A 22805-nucleotide genomic window follows, 5' to 3' on the forward strand; every position below is an offset into this window, starting at 1 on the left:
TATCTAGGATAAACGATCATATGATAATCATCTACTTCTTGTGCTAGCTCGATGTTCCTTCTATTCTAAGTTTCCATTAATTGATGGCATTTTATGAACACGCCACCGTTTCCCGCCATTTTCTCACCAGTTTCCCGCCACCCAACGATATTGCGCATAAACCTAGGTTGCGCGCAACGCAAGGAGGCAACAACCGCAGCCTGTAGCACATCCACCTTTTCCAAGCATGCCAACCCACCAAAGCGCCGCCTCTGCCATCAACCTCATCGACATGGAAAACGAGCAGGCGCCACGGCCCGTCGAGGCCGAGGCGCTCCCCGGCAACGCGATGGACAATGTTGTGATGCGCGTCATCGCTAGGGTTGAACAGACCCTTGGCGCATGGCACTTCAATGCCGCGGATCAAGATAGGCATGTCAACACTGAGAGGCTGGAGCTCGCCGCACAACATGATCGATGGTGCGCCGAGCAAGCTAGGCGCGTCCGCGCCGATAGGCTGCGGCTCGCCGCACGGCGAGACCATTGGAGCGCCGCAGAGCGAGAGGCGCGGCGCGCCGCACAGCAAGAGCGGATCCATCTGAAGGAAATATGCCCTAGAGGCAATAATAAAGTTGTTATTTATATTTCCTTATATCATGATAAATTTTTATTATTCATGCTAGAATTGTATTAACCGGAAACTTAGTACATGTGTGAATACATAGACAAACAGAGTGTCACTAGTTTGCCTCTACTTGACTAGCTTGTTGAATCAATGATGGTTATGTTTCCTAACCATAGACATGAGTTGTCATTTGATTAACGGGATCACATCATTAGAGAATGATGTGATTGACTTGACCCATTCGTTAGCTTAGCATGATAATCGTTTAGTTTGTTGCTATTGCTTTCTCCATAACTTATACATGTTCCTATGACTATGAGATCATGCAACTCCCGAATACCGAAGGAACACTTTGTGTGCTACCAAACGTCAGAACATAACTGGGTGATTATAAAGGTGCTCTACAGGTTTCTCTGATGGTGTTTGTTGAGTTGGCATAGATCGAGATTGGGATTTGTCACTCCGATTGTCGGAGAGGTATCTTTGGGCCCTCTCGGTAATGTACATCACTATAAGCCTTGCAAGCAATGTAGCTAATGAGTTAGTTATGGGATGTGAATTATGGGACTGATAAAGAGACTTGCCGGTAACAAGATTGAACTAGGTATTGAGATACCGACGATCAAATCTTGGGCAAGTAACATACCAATGACAAAGGGAACAACATATATCGTTATGCGTTTTGACCGATAAAGATCTTCGTAGAATATCTGGGAACCAATATGAGCATCTAGGTTCCGCTATTGGTTATTGACCAGATACGTGTCTCGGTCATGTCTACATAGTTCTCGAACCCATAGAGTCCGCACGCTTAACGTTCGGTGATGATCGTATTATGAGTTTATGTGTTTTGATGTACCGAAGGTAGTTTGGAGTCCCGGATATGATCACGGACATGACGAGGAGTCTCGAAATGGTCGAGACATAAAGATCGATATATTGGACGACTATATTTGGACATCAGAATAGTTCCGGGTGAGATCGGGCATTTACCGATGTATCGGGAGGTTACCTGTGACGCCCGGATAATTAAGCTACAGTAACCCTCTGCTAAGGATGCCACGTCCCCTCGGTTACTGTTGATAAACTCGAGTTAGTTCAAAAACGATTCAAATTCAAATTTAAAATATAGGCAAACAGTAAAAGTTTCCAAACATTAAAACTAAAATGCTCTAGACGTGCCAAATAATGCATAGGTAATTATGGTTAAGAAACCCCATTTTTATAAAATGTTTAAATACCCTTAGGTGAATAAAACAGTAGCAAAAACCAATATACAAATGCTTTTATAATTAACAAAATACTAAACTAAATAGCTTTGGGGTAAAACCTTTTTGTTGTAGGGGATTTTAATGTATTACTAAATTAGGGATTATTTTAATATTAGTTAAAAACTAAATGAAAAAGAAACTAAAAATAAAACAGAAAAGGGAAAAACTAAACTAAAAAAAAAAGAGAAAGCCCCCCCCCCACCCCCGCTGGGCCAAGTGGCCCAGCTGGCCTCAGCCGCCCGAACGGGCCGCCCCCCCCCCCCCCCAGGCCCAGCCGGCCCCCCCACACACCCCCATAACCCCCACCCTAGTCAACCGAAACCCTAGCCGCCACCCACTCGTCCCTCACTCCCCTCGCTCCTTCCCCCCCCCCCCCCCCCACGAACGGATCTGGATCGCGGGGGGCAACCGACGCCCCCGACCCCTCCCGCTGCCGTTGCGCGCCATGGCCCCGCCGCCATCGCCGCTTAGACCCCGTCGCTCGCCTCCCCGTCCTCACCCCCTTCCCGATCCAGAACGGGATCGGGGCACGACCCCGCCGCCTCGTCAACACCCGCCCTCGCCTGACGCTCCCCGGATCCCGTCGCCGGAACCACGCCGCTCGCCTCTCCGTCGTCGACGCGACCCCGTCCTCCTCCCTGCCGGCCTGCCTCCCCATCGCGCGTCATCCCCGTCGACTTCCCCGAGCCCCGCTGCCTTTGACCCCACGAATCCGCGGTGAGGCCCCGGCCTCTCTTCCTCGTTGCTCCTCGCACCGTCCCACAGCCGTGCACGCGCCGCCCGGTGCTCGTGCTCGCGGTGAGCACGCGCGCACCCGCGCGCAAGCCTCGCTTCGCTGGCGATGCCGTCCAGATGCCGCACGCCTTCCCGCACCGCTACCCCACTGCTGCGCGCCTGCTCCGCTCCCGTCTGCAGCGCCGCCGCGCTTGGAGCTCCGCTCCCTGGCCCCTGCCCGCTGCACTCGCGTCTACCTGCCGCTACTGCGCCCCCCCTTGCTGTGCGCTGCCGCGGCCACTACAACCGGCGCCCCGCCCCGCTCCCTCACTCACTACGCGCCCTGGCCGCGCTGGCTTCGCCCAGCCGTGCCCGCGCTAGGCTAGCGCGCCCCAGCCGCCTGCCTCGGTCGCGGCCACCTCCACGGTTGCCGGCGCCAGCCCGCAAGCCCCCCCCCCCCCCCGTTTTCTCTTGCTGCCCCGTAGCGCCCTGCCGGGCGGGCGGGCACTCGTCGCCGGCCCCGCACTCCATCCCCTGCGCCACCCACGCCGCCGCGCCGTCGGCCATCGCGGCCGCCGTGACTTGGCCTCGCCCCGCCGCTCCCTGCGGGCGAGCGCCCGCACAGGCGCCTGTAGCGCCTGCACACCCGCATCGGCCCCTGGGGCCTATGACAGATGGGCCCCATGCCCAGAATGTTTTAATAATAATAAAAAAAAGAATTAAAAAAATAATAAAAATAATTAAATAAATAATTATTATTAAATTAATTAATTAATTAAAGAATTAATTAAATTAAATTAACTAATCTTGATTAGATTAACCTAATTACTAGTTAACTTAATTAACCCCTGATTAGCCTAATCAATCAATGACATGCGGGACCCACGTGTCAGTTTGACCCAGTCAACGCCCTGTTGACTGCTGATGTCATGCTGACGTCAGCGTACACTATTCTGGATAATGTTAATTCAATTATTAATTAATAGATTAGAAAATGATTTAAAATCTTTAAAAATTAATATAAAATAATCCGTAGCTCGGATGAAAATACTTTCTACATGAAAGATGCTCAGATCGACGAGACAAATCCGGATACGCAGCCCGTTCGTCCGCCACGCATCTCTAGCATAGCGAACACGCAACTTTCCTCCTCCGGTTCATCCGTCCGAAAATGCGAAACACCGAGAATACTTTCCCGGATGTTTCCCCCCCCCTTCGCCGGTATCACCTATCCCTGCGTTAGATCACCTCTAGCACCACGTTTGTCATGTTATGCTTTGATTGCTCTGTTATTTATTGTGTTCCCCCTCCGTTACTTTTTCGGTAGACCCCGAGACTGCCGCTGATGCCCCTGTGATCGACTACGTCGACGACGACCCTCCTTCTTGTCTGAGCAACCAGGCAAGCCCCCCCTTTGATCACCAGATATCGCCTACTCTTCTCTATACTGCTTGCATTAGAGTAGTGTAGCATGTTACTGCTTCCCGTTAATCCTATACTGATGCATAGCCTGTCCTTGCTACTATGTTGTTACCTTTACCTGCAATCCTAATGCTTAGTATAGGATGCTAGTTTATCATCAGTGGCCCTACATCCTTGTCCGTCTGCCATGCTATACTATCAGGCCGTGATCACTCGGGAGTTGATCACGGGTATATACTATATACTTTATACATGATACATGTGGTGACTAAAGACGGGTCGGCTTGAGGAGCACCCGCGAGTGGAGTTTTGAGGCGGAGCGGCAGGGCAGGTTCCGACCACCTAGGAGAGAGGTGGGCCTGGCCCTGGTCGGCGTTCGCGGATACTTAACACGCTTAACGAGATCTGGGTATTTGATCTGAGTTTGGCCATTTGGTCTATACGCACTAACCATCTACGCGGGAGTAGTTATGGGTATCTCGGCGTCGTGGTATCAGCCGAAGCCTTCGTGACGTCAGCGACTGAGTGGCGCGCGCCGGATTGGACTGGAAGGCCACTAGGCTAGGTCTGCTTTCGGCCGCGTTCGCAACGTGCAGGTGTGCTAAGGGCGATGGGCCCAGACCCCTGGGCGCTTAGGTTTAGACCGGCGTGCTGACCTCTCTGTTGGTCTAGGTGGGGCTGCGACGTGTTGATCTTCCGAGGCCGGGCATGACCCAGGAAAGCGTGTCCGGCCAAATGGGATCGATCGTGTTGGGGTATGTGGTGCACCCCTGCAGGGAAGTTAATCTATTCGAATAGCCGTGATCTTCGGTAACAGGACGACTTGGAGTTGTACCTTGACCTTATGACAACTAGAACCGGAAACTTAATAAAACACACCCTTCCAAGTGCCAGATACAACCAGTGATCGCTCTCTCACAGGGCGACGATGGGAGGATCATCGGTTAGGGTTATGCTATGCGATGCTACTTGGAGGACTTCAGTCTACTCTCTTCTACATGCTGCAAGACGGAGGCTGCCAGAAGTGTAGTCTTCGAAAGGACTAGCTATCCCCCTCTTATTCTGGCTTTCTGCAGTTCAGTCCACCGATGTGGCCCTTTACACATTTACCCATGCATATGTAGTGTAGCTCCTTGCTTGCGAGTACTTTGGATGAGTACTCACGGTTGCTTTCTCCCTCTTTTCCCCCTATCCCTTCTACCTGGTTGTCGCAACCAGATGTTGGAGCCCAGGATTCAGACGCCACCGTCGACGACGACTCCTACTACATCGGAGGTGCCTACTACTACGTGCTACCCGCTGACGACGACCAGGAGTAGTTAGGAGGATCCCAGGCAGGAGGCCTGCGCCTCTTTCGATCTGTATCCCAGTTTGTGCTAGCCTTCTTAAGGCAAACTTGTTTAACTTATGTCTGTACTCAGATATTGTTGCTTTCGCTGACTCGTCTGTGATCGAGCTCTTGTATTCGAGCCCTCGAGGCCCCTGGCTTGTAATATGATGCTTGTATGGCTTATTTTTATTTGTAGAGTTGTGTTGTGATATCTTCCCGTGAGTCCCTGATCTTGATCGTACACGTTTGCGTGTATGATTAGTGTACGGTCAAATCGGGGGCGTCACAAGTTGGTATCAGAGCCTACTGTCTGTAGGAATCCCCCTTCCACACTCCTTGGCCGAAGTTGAGTCTAGACATTACTAAAACTTTTACTAACATGGCTGTGTGCCTTACGGGCCCACGTCGCCATCTGGGTGGTATTAGGATCTTTTACTCCTCGATCCTTACTCTGGGACTCTGAACTCTCTTCTATTCGGGTTAAATGAATTTTGATAAATCTAACATTAGGATCTCGTTATCACTTTCTCCGGAGAGCCCTTCATTACAGATTATCGACTACCTCAACAGAAGATTCTGATAATACTCTCCGATGTTCTCCCGAAACTTTGTGCCATTGCTTTTGCAATTCCCTACCACCGAAAAATCCCTATGGATAAATACTTACACATGTCGTTCTTACTTTTATTCCCAGCTAGTATTATTATTACAAGATACCCCGAAATACTCGTCGTTGTTTCGATAATCCTTTGAGCTTACCGCCTTGCTGTTCTTTGTCACCTGAATACCCCTACGGATAATTCTCGCACTTATCGAGTATCCGCTCATCCCCCAGTTGTTCATGTGTTTCACAATGGTCATCGAAATACCATTCGGTCTTCCGAAAATCCTCAGGAGCCTTTTGCTCTTGAAATTCTTGCTTACTTGCATTATGGTTAATCCCATAAGTATAGTAATCTTATGGGCAGCCTTTGTCACTATCATTTTAAGTCCGTTGATTCTATATGTGTGTGAATGCACGCAATCATCAGTTGATCCTTATAAATTATCTTCCGGCTCAGACGTCTTTCGAACATGAGCTGGTTCTTGGCCAATCAGATTGCCATCGATCTTACCCCTAAGTCTAGTTGACTTATCCATCCTTGATCAGAGCTTTTGCTCCTGATACCTTGATTTGAAAATCATAATTACTTTGCTATTTAGATGTTGAATTATTCAAATGTTCTATAAATCGATGCATTTGCATTCTTCCTCCTCTGATTGGGTATTGATACTCACATCAGCTCCCTTGTGGATCGCCATATCCACTGTTGGATTATTATCCGACAGCGTCCTTCATATTCAATAACCTTGTGAGCCTTCCCACGGATACATAATGCCTTTGGTAAATGGTATCATCTACTTTCTCAACCTTGCTCTACTTTCAAGCTTGTGATATTTACTCTTGAAACTTGTGGTATATGTTTCTAAGAAGCCCCTATGGGTTGAACATATGCCTTCTCTAAACTGTGTGAACTCGAAAGCTTTCACGAGTCATACACCTCTGGTATTTTGCCAGATAAAATTTCAAACATTACAACTTCTTCGAAAGTGAGAAGTGAATGAAAGGTTATGCATTGGAGAAGTGGGAGTCGACCTTGAGCCTTGCGTTCATGCCCATGGGCCCGATGTGGAACTTTTCTTTGAAGCTTCTTGTAAATGATAATAATCCCCTTGTTATAAGTTCGTCCTGTAACTATATTTGGTCCTTTACAATCATGGATCCGACCATATTTTCTCCTTAATACCATCTCTCGGACAAGTTGAAGTACTTGTCTTGTGCAGATCATTGCACTTGACCTACCTTTACTTTGATCTACCATCGTGTATTACACTCTGGTATCTCAAGAATATCATAGAACTGCATAACTTCTTATGGGTTCTTCATCAACTATTATTTCTCACCGATTCCAATTTTCCTAGGTTCTGGGTTGTCATCAACCGAGGACACCAATAAGTGGATCGATTCCGCACTCTGATTCAATAACTCTTAAGTAATTGTTGTTGCTTATGAGTTAATAATCATTTAAGTCATTCCTAGCCTGATCGGCTATATCATCATTGTGCTAAATTTTAACTGTGCTACCTGATCCTTCTTCATGGAGCACAATTCTCGATGATGAGCTAAGCTTACGTCGATTTTCCTCATCATATCATTTCGGATTGAACTGCAAGCTTGATTTTGAGTTTGTGTCGTAACCATGGTTCCAATAACCTTCCGCTTATCATTCGTTTGACTAGATGTCATCACCGATTGATTACATCTTCATGTAATCTCTCGGCAAATGTGTCGTGATCATCATCAACATTCCGAGATCTTCCAAGATATCAATTGAGTTCATGATGAAGAAATACCATCCTTGCCCTCGATGATTTGTGTTACCATCGACCACTTTATTGACTTCCCTCCAACACAAACTTGTTCGTGTTTTGTGTTATACCTTGATTTCCTTGCTATCCAGCATTTGTTCTTCTTCACCTTGGAGTATTACCATCTTTAATGTCAAGAAAGTCATGAGAATTTCACCACCTCTTAAGGATTCCTGATACAGGTAATACTTCTCACCATCACCTTTCTTTCTTGGTCTCTGTATTGTTTCTAACCGGAATACCGACTAATGGTCTGTGTTGTGCAAATTCTAAACTTCTAGCAACCCTATTGCTTTGAAGTTATTGGTCTACAGTTTCATTCTAAGTCTATTGCTTATTGAATCATCATTCGAACATTGATCGTGCTACCTAGTCCAGATTCCTGGGTGCACCCTTCTATCATTGTTCAGTTGTGTATGTTTCCCTAGAGCATACATCATTATATCATTTGAATTGACTAGTGTCATCTTCTTGTTCACATTATTGTGGAAAGCCATCCATTTGAAATTCTCGATGAATTGTTGCTGAGCCCATCAGCCACCTTCTCATCCCCTCCTTGGTTTAATGATGAACTATTATTCCAGGAACCCTCTCCCATGGTTCATTTCCCGAGAATCTTGCAATGTCATTTCGACTATTTGTGTTGCACCTTTTCTTCTCGGACATCCTGAGTCTGAGGTATCTTGACACCAATTAGACCTGTACCTCGGTCAGATATGATGGTTGGAACATATTTCCAAGAGTTATAACATTGGTCTTTAACCCGGTAAGGTGATTCGTGCCTAGCACACCTGGTCGGAGGCCCTATTGTTATAGTTCCCCTGTTAGCAAGGTTACCCCTTCTTCCGTGGGAAACTGTAAGATTTATTCTACAAGTTATTCCTGATGGATCCTTTTTGTTTCCAAAGTCTGATTTTCGCCTGTTGACCATGTCAATGCTATCTCGAAGCATGTCTGTGGTACTCCGATTTTCAATAAGAGCATTTGAAGCCCAATGCTAAATGTTTCTTGCTCAATTATCCAAACACCGTTGTATGGGTAATGTCTTGAAATTCCTCTCCCCTTACCTACTTTCTATCCTGTCATGGATATCATGCTTTGATTGTTCTTGGGAAGGATATACCCTTGAAGATGTGTTTAAACACATTATCCTTTCCATTGACCTGATTAATCTGATACATATGTTTTCCTTTCCATTGTTTGGTTTAAATCTTCCTTGTGATCTATATGATCTAAGCAGTAATATTCTCCTGCTTTTGTAAGCACCTCGGTGTACGACTCTGTTAGTAAGAACCTGTTACTATTGTTGATGACATTTCGGTATCCACCGATGGACGAGAACTTTGCCTAATGGTCCGCCTCGTTCAACGAGCAGGAAAATGGTTCTCTTCATCCCTCGCCCTTGGTACCGCTGTTGTTGCCGACATAACTGACAGGCTATCCTCTGACCTGCCTTGCTTACATGATCATGCAAGATGTCAGCCCCCTTTTCTACTTTGAACCACATGGTGGGCCCATAACCCACAGTTTCTATAGGATCGAAACCTGACTCTCCTATACACCCTGTTGCCAAAGTTATTCCTAGAGCTTGACTTCGAATGTAATTTGCGAGCCACCTTCCTAGTGATCAATTCTGGTATCGGACACAATACTTATTTCCGTTGCTCTGAACCCCATTCACACTCTGTTTCAGGCAATGAACGATTGCCTATCCGCTTGAAACTTCTTATTTCACCGTCATACTTTGCTCTCGATGTGTTTCATTTGTTCAACTCGAGAGATACTCATATTTTCATACTTGGGAAACCCCTAGAAGATTTTCCCTTATAACATCCTATCGTTGTAGAGCTGCCCCTTACCTATTCGTAAGTACGATGGAGATCCCGAAGAAAGGATGACAATTGATCATGGTGACTTGAAGCAGTGAAATGAAGACATCAACGAAAGGGATCAACCTCTTAGAAAGGGCAGCCAAGACCGAGAAGACTCGTTAGTTTTTTTTTTATTTCGTAACCAGCCCTTTCCCCCTTACTCTACCTCCTAAATCTCGGGACGAGATTTCTTGTAGTGGAGGAGAATTGTGACGCCCGGATAATTAAGCTACAGTAACCCTCTGCTAAGGATGCCACGTCCCCTCGGTTACTGTTGGTAAACTCGAGTTAGTTCAAAAACGATTCAAATTCAAATTTAAAATATAGGCAAACAGTAAAAGTTTCCAAACATTAAAACTAAAATGCTCTAGACGTGCCAAATAATGCATAGGTAATTATGGTTAAGAAACCCCATTTTTATAAAATGTTTAAATACCCTTAGGTGAATAAAACAGTAGCAAAAACCAATATACAAATGCTTTTATAATTAACAAAATACTAAACTAAATAGCTTTGGGGTAAAACCTTTTTGTTGTAGGGGATTTTAATGTATTACTAAATTAGGGATTATTTTAATATTAGTTAAAAACTAAATGAAAAAGAAACTAAAAATAAAACAGAAAAGGGAAAAACTAAACTAAAAAAAAAGAGAAAGCCCCCCCCCCGCTGGGCCAAGTGGCCCAGCTGGCCTCAGCCGCCCGAACGGGCCGCTCCCCCCCCCCCCCCCCGGCCCAGCCGGCCCCCCCACACACCCCCATAACCCCCACCCTGGTCAACCGAAACCCTAGCCGCCACCCACTCATCCCCCACTCCCCTCGCTCCTTCCCCCCCCACGAACGGATCTGGATCGCGGGGGGCAACCGACGCCCCCGACCCCTCCCGCTGCCGTTGCGCGCCATGGCCCCGCCGCCATCGCCGCCTAGACCCCGTCGCTCGCCTCCCCGTCCTCACCCCCTTCCCGATCCAGAACGGGATCGGGGCACGACCCCGCCGCCTCGTTAACACCCGCCCTCGCCTGACGCTCCCCGGATCCCGTCGCCGGAACCACGCCGCTCGCCTCTCCGTCGTCGACGCGACCCCGTCCTCCTCCCTGCCGGCCTGCCTCCCCATCGCGCGTCGTCCCCGTCGACTTCCCCGAGCCCCGCTGCCTTTGACCCCACGAATCCACGGTGAGGCCCCGGCCTCTCTTCCTCGTTGCTCCTCGCACCGTCCCGCAGCCGTGCACGCGCCGCCCGGTGCTCGTGCTCGCGGTGAGCACGCGCGCACCCGCGCGCCAACCTCGCTTCGCTGGCGATGCCGTCCAGATGCCGCACGCCTTCCCGCACCGCTACCCCACTGATGCGCGCCTGCTCCGCTCCCGTCTGCAGCGCCGCCGCGCTTGGAGCTCCGCTCCCTGGCCCCTGCCCGCTGCACTCGCGTCTACCTACCGCTACTGCGCCCCCCCCCCTTGCTGTGCGCTACCGCGGCCACTACAACCGACGCCCCGCCCCGCTCCCTCACTCACTACGCGCCTTGGCCGCGCTGGCTTCGCCCAGCCGTGCCCGCGCTAGGCTAGCGCGCCCCAGCCGCCTGCCTCGGTCGCGGCCACCTCCACGGTTGCCGGCGCCAGCCCGCAAGCCCCCCCCCCCCCCCCGTTTTCTCTTGCTGCCCCGTAGCGCCCTGCCGGGCGGGCGGGCACTCGTCGCCGGCCCCGCACTCCATCCCCTGCGCCACCCACGCCGCCGCGCCATCGGCCATCGCGGCCGCCGTGACTTGGCCTCGCCCCGCCGCTCCCTGCGGGCGAGCGCCCGCACAGGTGCCTGTAGCGCCTGCACACCCGCATCGGCCCCTGGGGCCTATGATAGATGGGCCCCATGCCCAGAATGTTTTAATAATAATAATAAAAAGAATTAAAAAAATAATAAAAATAATTAAATAAATAATTATTATTAAATTAATTAATTAATTAAAGAATTAATTAAATTAAATTAACTAATCTTGATTAGATTAACCTAATTACTAGTTAACTTAATTAACCCCTGATTAGCCTAATCAATCAATGACATGCGGGACCCACGTGTCAGTTTGACCCAGTCAACGCCCTGTTGACTGCTGATGTCATGCTGACGTCAGCGTACACTATTCTGGATAATGTTAATTCAATTATTAATTAATAGATTAGAAAATGATTTAAAATCTTTAAAAATTAATATAAAATAATCCGTAGCTCGGATGAAAATACTTTCTACATGAAAGATGCTCAGATCGACGAGACAAATCCGGATACGCAGCCCGTTCGTCCGCCACGCATCTCTAGCATAGCGAACACGCAACTTTCCTCCTCCGGTTCATCTGTCCGAAAATGCGAAACATCGGGAATACTTTCCCGGATGTTTCCCCCCCCCTTCGTCGGTATCACCTATCCCTGCGTTAGATCACCTCTAGCACCACGTTTGTCATGTTATGCTTTGATTGCTCTGTTATTTATTGTGTTCCCCCTCCGTTACTTTTCCGGTAGACCCCGAGACTGCCGCTGATGCCCCTGTGATCGACTACGTCGACGACGACCCTCCTTCTTGTCTGAGCAACCAGGCAAGCCCCCCCTTTGATCACCAGATATCGCCTACTCTTCTCTATACTGCTTGCATTAGAGTAGTGTAGCATGTTACTGCTTCCCGTTAATCCTATACTGATGCATAGCCTGTCCTTGGTACTACTGTTGTTACCTTTACCTGCAATCCTAATGCTTAGTATAGGATGCTAGTTTATCATCAGTGGCCCTACATCCTTGTCCGTCTGCCATGCTATACTATCGGGCCGTGATCACTCGGGAGTTGATCACGGGTATATACTATATACTTTATACATGATACATGTGGTGACTAAAGACGGGTCGGCTTGAGGAGCACCCGCGAGTGGAGTTTTGAGGCGGAGCGGCAGGGCAGGTTCCGACCACCTAGGAGAGAGGTGGGCCTGGCCCTGGTCGGCGTTCGCGGATACTTAACACGCTTAACGAGATCTGGGTATTTGATCTGAGTTTGGCCATTTGGTCTATACGCACTAACCATCTACGCGGGAGTAGTTATGGGTATCCCGGCGTCGTGGTATCAGCCGAAGCCTTCGTGACGTCAGCGACTGAGTGGCGCGCGCCGGATTGGACTGGAAGGCCACTAGGCTAGGTCTGCTTTCGGCCGCGTTCGCAACGTGCAGGTGTGCTAAGGGCGATGGGCCCAGACCCCTGGGCGCTTAGGTTTAGACCGGCGTGCTGACCTCTCTGTTGGTCTAGGTGGGGCTGCGACGTGTTGATCTTCCGAGGCCGGGCATGACCCAGGAAAGTGTGTCCGGCCAAATGGGATCGATCGTGTTGGGGTATGTGGTACACCCCTGCAGGGAAGTTAATCTATTCGAATAGCCGTGATCTTCGGTAACAGGACGACTTGGAGTTGTACCTTGACCTTATGACAACTAGAACCGGAAACTTAATAAAACACACCCTTCCAAGTGCCAGATACAACCGGTGATCGCTCTCTCACAGGGCGACGATGGGAGGATCATCGGTTAGGGTTATGCTATGCGATGCTACTTGGAGGACTTCAGTCTACTCTCTTCTACATGCTGCAAGACGGAGGCTGCCAGAAGTGTAGTCTTCGAAAGGACTAGCTATCCCCCTCTTATTCTGGCTTTCTGCAGTTCAGTCCACCGATGTGGCCCTTTACACATTTACCCATGCATATGTAGTGTAGCTCCTTGCTTGCGAGTACTTTGGATGAGTACTCACGGTTGCTTTCTCCCTCTTTTCCCCCTATCCCTTCTACCTGGTTGTCGCAACCAGATGTTGGAGCCCAGGATTCAGACGCCACCGTCGACGACGACTCCTACTACATCGGAGGTGCCTACTACTACGTGTTGCCCGCTGACGATGACCAGGAGTAGTTAGGAGGATCCCAGGCAGGAGGCCTGCGCCTCTTTCGATCTGTATCCCAGTTTGTGCTAGCCTTCTTAAGGCAAACTTGTTTAACTTATGTCTGTACTCAGATATTGTTGCTTTCGCTGACTCGTCTGTGATCGAGCTCTTGTATTCGAGCCCTCGAGGCCCCTGGCTTGTAATATGATGCTTGTATGGCTTATTTTTATTTGTAGAGTTGTGTTGTGATATCTTCCCGTGAGTCCCTGATCTTGATCGTACACGTTTGCGTGTATGATTAGTGTACGGTCAAATCGGGGGCGTCACATTACCGGAACCCCCCGAGAGGTATATGGGCCTTATTGGGCCATAGTGGGAGAGAGGAGAAGGGAACAAAGGAGGGGGCGCCCCCCCCCCAGCCCAATCCGAATTGGGAGGGGGGCGGCCCCCCTTTCCTTCCTCCTTCCTTCCCCTTCCTTCTCTCCTAATCCAACTAGGGAAGAGGAAGGGAATCCTACTCCCGATGGGAGTACGACTCCCCTTGGGGCGCGCCTAGGAGGCCGGCCCCCTCCCCTCCTCCACTCCTTTATATACGGGGGAGGGGGCACCCCATAGACACACAAGTTGATCATTCATCTCTTAGCCGTGTGCGGTGCCCCCCTCCACCATAATCCACCTCGGTCGTATCATAGTGGTGCTTAGGCGAAGCCCTATTTCGGTAGCGTCATCATTATCGTCATCACGCCGTCGTGCTGATGAAGCTCTCCCTTGACACTCTACTGAATCGTGAGTTCATGGGACGTCACTGAGCCGAACGTGTGCAGGTCGCGGAGGTGTCGTACCTTCGGTGCTAGGATCGGTCGATCGTGAAGACGTACGACTACATCAACTGTGTTGTCATAAGGCTTCCGCTTATGGTCTACGAGGGTACGTGGACAACACTCTTCCCTCTCGTCGCTATGCATCACCATGATTTTGTGTGTGCGTAGAATTTTTTTGAAATTACTGCGTTCCCCAACAAGGTTGTCAGAATCGCGATTTTAAATCAGATCGGAGCTCTGATGGTAGAATCGTAAATCGTAGAATCTTCACTACCAGGATCGTAGAAACGTAGATTTTATGAACTAAAATCGTAGAATCAGATGGGTAAGTTTGGATCGTAAAGTCATAGAATCGTATAACAGAATCGCGATTCTAACAACCTTGTTCCCCAATAGCGGCATCCGAGCCAGGTTTATGCGTAGATGTTATATGCACGAGTAGAACACAAAGGAGTTGTGGGCGTGGGTATATACATATTGCTTGCCGTCACTGGTTGATTCTTGATTCGGCGGTATTGTTGGATGAAGCGACCCAGACCGACATTACGCGTACGCTTACGCGAGACTAGTTCTACCGACGTGCTTCGCACACATGTGTCTGGTGGGTGTCAGTTTCTCCAACTTTAGTTGAATCGGATTCAATGAACAGGGTTCTTTCTGAAGATCAAAAAGCAATCACTATATCGTTTTGTGGTTTTTGATGCGTACGTAAGAACGGTTCTTGTTCAGCCCGTAGCAGCCACGTAAAACTTGCAACAACAAAGTAGAGGACGTCTAAATTGTTTTTGCAGGGAATGTTGTGATGTGATATGGTCAAGACATGATGCTAAATTTTATTGTATGAGATGATCATGTTTTGTAACACAGTTATCGGCAACTGGCAGGAGCCATATGGTTGTCGCTTTATTATATGAAATGCAATCGCCATGTAATTGCTTTACTTTATCACTAAGCGGTAGCGATAGTCGTAGAAGCAATAGTTGGCGAGACGACAAAGATGCTTCGATGGAGATCAAGGTGTCAAGCCGGTGACGATGGTGATCATGACAGTGCTTTGGAGATGGAGATCAAAGGCACAAGATGATGATGGCCATATCATATCACTTATATTGATTGCATGGGATGTTTATCCTTTATGCATCTTATTTTGCTTAGTTCAACGGTAGCATTATAAGATGATCTCTCACTAAATTTCAAGGTATAAGTGTTCTCCCTGAGTATGCACCGTTGCTACAGTTCGTCGTGCCGAGACACCACGTGATGATCGGGTGTGATAAGCTCCACGTTCACATACAACGGGTGCAAGCCGGTTTTGCACACGTGGAATACTCGGGTTAAACTTGACGAGCCTAGCATATGTAGATATGGCCTCGGAACACTGAGACCGAAAGGTCGAGTGTGAGTCATATAGTAGATATGATCAACATAGTGATGTTCACCATTGAAAACTACTCCATCTCGCGTGATGATCGGACATGGTTTAGTTGATATGGATCACGTGATCACTTAGATGATTAGAGAGATGTCTATCTAAGTTTAGTTGACATGGTTTAGTTGATATGGATCACATGTGCTGAACTCGGAGGTGCCGTACGTTCGGTACTTGGATCGGTCCGATCGTGAAGACGTATGACTACATCAACTGCGTTGTCATAATGCTTCCACTTACGGTCTACGAGGGTACGTGGACAACACTCTTCCCTCTCGTTGCTATGCATCACCATGATCTTGCGTGTGCGTAGGAATTTTTTTTGAAATTACTGCGTTCCCCAACACCATCCGCGCTTGCCTGCTGTCGACAGGGCGTCGTAGCTGGGTACACGTCCCAACAGTACCCCCATTCCTCGCCAGGAGTGGGCAGAGGCCCTCTGCACCATACTTGCACCAGAGGTCGGCCGCACCGTATTTGCACCGGACGCCCGCCGCGTTGTTCGCATGGGTCGTGCCGTTCCCCTTGTCCATGGCCCGCTCGATGCCAACACGCTGGTCGGTAGGCTCGACCGCCTCCTTGGCCCAGGTGTCCACCTGGACGCAGTAGAGGAGCATGGCCATCGCATCCTCGAGATGGTGATCTTCGATGAAATAGCCAACTTGGAGCTCGAGATCGTGCTCCAGATGTATCGCGAGCGTGTCGACCGCTTGGATGAATGCCTGCACGAGTTCGAACAGAACCAAGAGCTACCGTAGGCAAGTGCTGCTGGTCATGGTCGCATGGACGAGTTTTATTTTGTTGAGTCATTTCGACGTGGATAGCTATGTATTCACAGCAATCATAGTATTGCTCTGTTTCAATGTGTGTACTCTGTTTTTCGTTCTTATATGTTCTGTTTCAATGTGTGTATATACACTTTCCATTCTGTATATGTGGATGATAACAGCTAAATTCAAATTAGTATACAAAAACAGATATAACATGGAATTCATTATATATATATTAATTGTTCATTAGTTCATCACAGAATATATATAATATCATCACATATACGCGATGACACTTAACTACTAGGTACAATGCATAAAATTGAAAACTAACAATACTAAAACTAATAATCCCTCCTAGGGCCAATATTCCGACAGCCCCTCACTAGCGGCTCCCTAGGGCGCGGCGTCTTCCCAGTGCGGAGGTAGTACTCCGCCTCCTCCACCTCGTAGTGCTTAACATACCGATCTGCCTCTTGCTGGCGGATGACTGTGAACGATCTTGCCATTTCGTTGGGCGCTCACTGGAGCTCCTCGTCGGTGGCACGCTGGAGCTTATCGGCCCACCTCCACGCATCGATGAGGCGCCCATCGCCTTTGACCTTCCTCGTGAAGTACCCGTCATCGTACACCTCCTCCGCACAACAACGCGCCTGCCCCAAAGCTCCACCGCCTCCTTTTTGCAGGCGGCATCACGGGCTTCATAGGCCGCCTAGTACCTGGCTTCCTCCTCCGCCATCTCCTTCTTGAACGCCACTCGCCTGGCTTTCTCAGCCAGCGACAACGACTTCCACAGACAAAGATTGTACTGGCCAAAAAACCAATCCAAAGTAGGGGGCTCCGGTGCAACCTCGTCCGGCGGTGCGTAGGGGTCCTCGTCGCTGCTATTCAAGTGAGCGTCCTCGAGGGGCGGCGACTCCTCATCGGAGCGTGGGCAGACCGGCGGCGCCATGACAGAGATTTGAGAGAGAGAGAGAGGGCGAGCGAGGGGAGGATGTAGATGAGAATGCAGGCGGGACGACGTGAGCAAGGTAGTATTTATTGGCCGCCAAAATCTAGATTGACGGGAACAGTACACACGCCAGTCGCCGGAATTATTGTAGTTTGAATTACACACCATTTCAGCAGCAAAATCCGTGTGTGAACTTAATAGCTGACGGTTTCCAATACACAACCGTGTCTGATTAATGGCCCCCGCCACTCACCTACCAAACCTCGAGCCGCGAAATAGAGTGACAATCATATGGGGGCCGGTTGTCATGCCAGATCTTTACATTTTCTTTTCTGAACACCAGATATTTACATCGTCTGATGATTTTTTTAAACTCACACACAAGTACACAAAAATATGATTTTTCAAACCGTTATGATTAGTCGTTGCATGTAGATGTAGTTCAAATTTGAATTATGGTCATTAAATGGCTAGAAAATCACTTAAATGTCTTTAAAAGGTTAAAAGACCCCTAGAATTTTCCAAATTTTCACATGATAGTTGTAGTAGTGCACGTTAAACGTAGAAAAAAATTGAAGGCCGTAAGAGGAATCTATCTCCCGTTCGTCATCAAACATGCATTGTTCCCTCTCGGAACCACAAGCCTTCTAGTGAGTTGCTCCGGTTTGTGAGGGGTGTATGTCCAAACTTTCGTCAAACACGCCAATTTTTTTACCACATCATCTTGGTGGCATGACATTACATCAAGCAAGGTTTCATGTTTTTCTGATCATTTTTTATTTTTTTGGAATTTAAATGCCATGGCACTCCATGCATGTGTCCATGCCGTGAGACCAATATGTTTGAAAATTCCTTCTATTTTACTGCACATGGAATTTAACTCACACACAAGTACACAAATATGATTTTTCAAACCCTTATGGTTAGTCGTTGCATGTAGATGTAGTTCTTATTTGAATTACGGTCATTAAATGGCTAGAAAATCACTTAAATGTCTTTAAAAGGTTAAATGACCCCTGAAATTTTCCAAAATTTCACATGACTGTTGTATTAGTGCATGTTAAACGTAGAAACAAATTGAAGGTCGTAAGAGGTAGTTATCGCCCATTCATCATCAAACATGCATTGTTCCCTCTCGGAACCACAAGCATTCTAGTGAGTGGCTCCGGTTTGCGAGGGGGGTGTGTCCAAACTTTCTTCAAACAGGCCGATTTTTTTACCACATCATCTTGGTGGCATGACATTACATCAAGCAAGGTTTCATTTTTTTCTGATCATTTTTTCATTTTTTGGAATTTAAATGCCATGTCACTCCATGCATGTGTCCATTCCATGAGACCAATATGTTTGAAAATTCCTTATAATTTATTGCACATGGAATTAACTTGCACACGAGTACACAAATATGGTTTTTCAAACCGTTATGGTTAGCTATTGCATGTAGATGTAGTTCAAATTTGAATTACGGTCATTAAATGGCTAGAAAATCACTTAAATGTCTTTAAAAGGTCAAATGACCCCTGAAATTTTCGAAATTTTCACAAGACAGTAGTATTAATGCGCGTTAAATATAGACAAAATTTGAAGGCTGTAAGGGGAAGTTATCTCCCCTTCGTCATCAAACATGCATTGTTCCCTCTTAGAAACACGAGCCTTCTAGTGAGTTGCTTCAGTTTGTGAGGGGGTGTGTCCAAACTTTCGTCAAACAGGCCAATTTTTTACCACATTGTGACGCCCCCGATTCAATCGTACACTAATCATACACGTAAACGTGTACGATCAAGATCAGGGACTCACAGGAAGATATCACAACACAACTCTAAAAATAAAATAAGTCATACAAGCATCATATTACAAGTCAGGGGACTCGAAGGCTCGAATACAAGAGCTCGATCATAGACGAGTCAGCGGAAGCAACAATATCTGAGTACAGACATAAGTTAAACAAGTTTGCCTTAAGAAGGCTAGCACAAACTGGGATACATATCGAAAGAGGTGCAGGCCTCCTGCCTGGGATCCTCCTAAACTACTCCTGGTCGTCGTCAGCGGCCTGCATGTAGTAGTAGGCACCTCCAGTGCAGTAGGAGTCATCATCGACGGTGGCATCTGGCTCCTGGACTCCATCGTCTGGTCGCAACAATCGGGTATAGAAAGGGGAAAAGGGGGAGCAAAGCAACCATGAGTACTCATCCAAAGTACACGCAAGCAAGGAGCTACACTACATATGTATGCATTGGTATCAAATGGAGAAGGGTAGCATATGTGGACTGAACTGCAGAATGCCAGAATAAGAGGGGGATAGCTAGTCCTATCGAAGACTACATTTCTGGCAGCCTCCATCTTGAAGCAGTAGAAGAGAGTAGATGGTAAGTTCACCATGTATCATCGCATAGCATATTCCTACCCGGCGATCCTCCCCTCGTCGCCATATTAGAGAGCGATCACCGGGTTGTATCTGGCACTTGGAAGGGTGTGTTTTATTAAGTATCCGGTTCTAATTGTCATAAGGTCAAGGTACAACTCTGGGTCGTCCTTTTACCGAGGGACACGGCTATTCGAATAGATAAACTTCCCAACAGGGGTCCACCACATTTCCCAACATGCTCGATCCCCTTTGGCCGGACACACTTTACTGGGTCATGCCCGGCCTCGGAAAATCAACACGTCGCAGCCCCACCTAGGCACAACAGAGAGGTCAGCACGCCGGTCTAAATCCTATGGCGCAGGGGTCTAGGCCCATCGCCCATTGCACACCTACACGTTGCGAGGGCGGCCGGAAGCAGACCTAGCCCCCTTAATACAAGAGCAGGCTTGCGGTCCAATTCGGCGCGCGCCGCTTGGTCGCTGACGTCACGAAGGCCTCGGCTGATACCACGACGTCAAGTGTCCATAACTGTTCCCGCGTACTTGGTTAGTGCGTATAGGCCAGTGGCCAGACTCAGATTAAATACCAAGATCTCGTTAAGCGTGTTATTTTGAAATAACCGCGGACGCCGACCAGGGCCAGGCCCACCTCTCTCCTAGGTGGTCTCAACCTACCATGTCGCTTCGCCACAAAGATCCACTCAGAGGGCCGTCGGGACAAATGTCCTTTCGGACCCAATTCGTGAATCACTCATGGGTACTCTTCGAGCCGACCCGTCTTTAGTCATCACAAGTATCATATATTATGTATAAGTATATACCCGTGATCACCTCCCGAGTGATCACGGCCTGATAGTATAGCATGGCAGACAGACAAGAATGTAGGGCCACTGATGATAAACTAGCATCCTATACTAAGCATTTAGGATTGCAGGTAAGGTATCAATAACTGTAGCAACAATGATAGGCTATGCATCAGGATAGGATTAACGGAAAGTAGTAGCATGCTACACTACTCTAATGCAAGCAGTAGAGAGAAGAATAGGCGATATTGGGTGATCAGGGGGGGCTTGCCTGGTTTCTCTGGCAAGAAGGAGGGGTCATCTTCAATGTAGTCGAACACACGGACAACGGCAGCAGTCTTGGAGTCTACCGGAAAGAAGTAACGAAGGGGGAACGCAATAAATAACAGAGCAACCAAATGTAACACAAAGCAAGATGCGGCAATACGTTGTGCTAGGGGTGACCTAACATAGGGATAGGTGATACCGGCGAAGGGGGGAAACATCCGGGAAATATTCCCGGTGTTTCGTGTTTTTGGACAGATGAACCGGAGGGGGGAAGTTACGTGTACGCTATGCTAGGGACATGTGACGGATGAACGGACTGCGTATTCGAGTTCGTCTCGTCGTTCTGAGTAACTTTCATCTACAAAATTTTTTCATCCGAGCTACGATTTATTTTCTATGATTTTTCGAAGTTTAAACAATATTATGGAATTCTCGAAAATTGGCTAAGTCTGAGAATTGTTCAGTATTTTTTAAACTTCACTTGGTTGTTTTCCGAAGGCTATAGCTAATGTTATGTAGTTCTAACGAATACACCACATATAAGTGTTTTACTCTACATCAACAGCACTACAAGGCCATGCCATTAGATAGCCTGAACAGCTCCTGTAACAGGTCCATTTACAGCTCTGAAGTAGTTAAGACAGTAAACCTCTTTTTCAGTTTTCTCTCTTAATAGAACATAGACTTTTGTCATTTTTATAAGAATTAATCCATGCCATATTTGAATTTGGTCCGATGGAATAATTTGAAGGTTGTCATGTGTACTCCCAACACAAATTAATTTCAACGAAGTTAGACTTTGTTTGACCATAGTTTTGTTGCCATCCAGATAGCTAAGAAGGTAGAAATAACAAAAGCTAGCTAGCCCTACAGTAACATTCTTGTAGCAGCGGCAGCAGAGCAGTGAAACACAGCAGCAGGAGTGGCCGCAAGCGCGGGCGTGGGCACGCGCGCGGACGGACAAGGGAGGCCACGGCGGTCAGGCACAGCGGGGAGCAGGGCAGCGGCCTCGGTAGCGGTACAGCAGTGCAACAGTCAGGCAGCAGCTACAGCGGAGCAGAGGGCAGCAGAGGTCAGCGAGCAGCAGGCAGGCGCCGACGCAGCACCGCGGCAGCGAACGGCGGCAGATGTGCGTGGCGCAGGGGCGCGTCTCGGGCACGCATGGAAGCGCATCACGCCTAGACGGGCGCTACCAGGGGCTCGCGGGCGCACACGTGGAGGTGGGCGCGGCGCGGTGAGCACGAACTCGCACAAGCCGGGGTGGCGGCGGTGCACGGCGGCAAACAACAATGGGAGGAAGGGGGGAAAGCGGGGGAATCGAAAGAGGAGCTCACTGCGAGGCCGATGGAGAGCTCGGGGAGGCCGGAGGTTGCCAGGATGATGCGGATCGAACGACGGCGTCGGACAACCATGGCGGAGGAAGAAGGCGTGAGCGTCGTGGGTGATACTCCCCAGCCTTGATCCAGTAGAGTAGAAGATGCAGACGACCGCGATGGAGCTGCAGCACAAGCTCCAAGACGGCGGGGACCGCGGTGGCCGTGGCTAAGACGACGACCATGGCGGTTGGGTACTCGGGCGCGTCCAAATAGAAGATGGTGAGCGAGAGAGCGAGGGGAATGGAGCTAGGGTGCATGTACGGGGTGGGGAGGGTCTTATACAGCTTGGCGGCATGCGGGATGGGCGACGCGTGCGGTAGCCGCGCCATGGACGACGCACAGGCGTCCACCATGCTCCTGTGAGCAGTAGGAAGGAGAGAACGGGGGGGGGGGGGGGGGGGGGGGGTTGCTGGGCTGGGCTGCACTGCCCATTTTGCCAGATGGGCCAAGTGCCCGGTAGCTTAGTTTTTTGTATTTTACATTTTGTTTACTGTTTTCTTTTATAGCTATTGTTTTGTA

General features: G+C 48.6%; 1 long non-coding RNA gene across 1 annotated transcript; it reads right to left on the reverse strand.

Annotated features, from left to right (window-relative positions):
- Positions 1–19296: 19296 nt before the first annotated feature.
- Positions 19297–22662, reverse strand: LOC147979162 (uncharacterized). Its single transcript, XR_015618562.1, has 3 exons — positions 22245–22662; positions 20915–20989; positions 19297–19603 (listed from the first exon to the last, which is right to left on the reverse strand). It is a non-coding gene; the product is annotated as an uncharacterized LOC147979162 (long non-coding RNA).
- Positions 22663–22805: the final 143 nt, after the last annotated feature.

The sequence above is a fragment of the Triticum urartu genome, chromosome 3A (genome assembly GCF_056163025.1).
Source record: "Triticum urartu cultivar PI428250 chromosome 3A, HENAU_Tu73, whole genome shotgun sequence".
In the NCBI taxonomy this organism is placed as follows: Eukaryota; Viridiplantae; Streptophyta; class Magnoliopsida; order Poales; family Poaceae; genus Triticum; species Triticum urartu.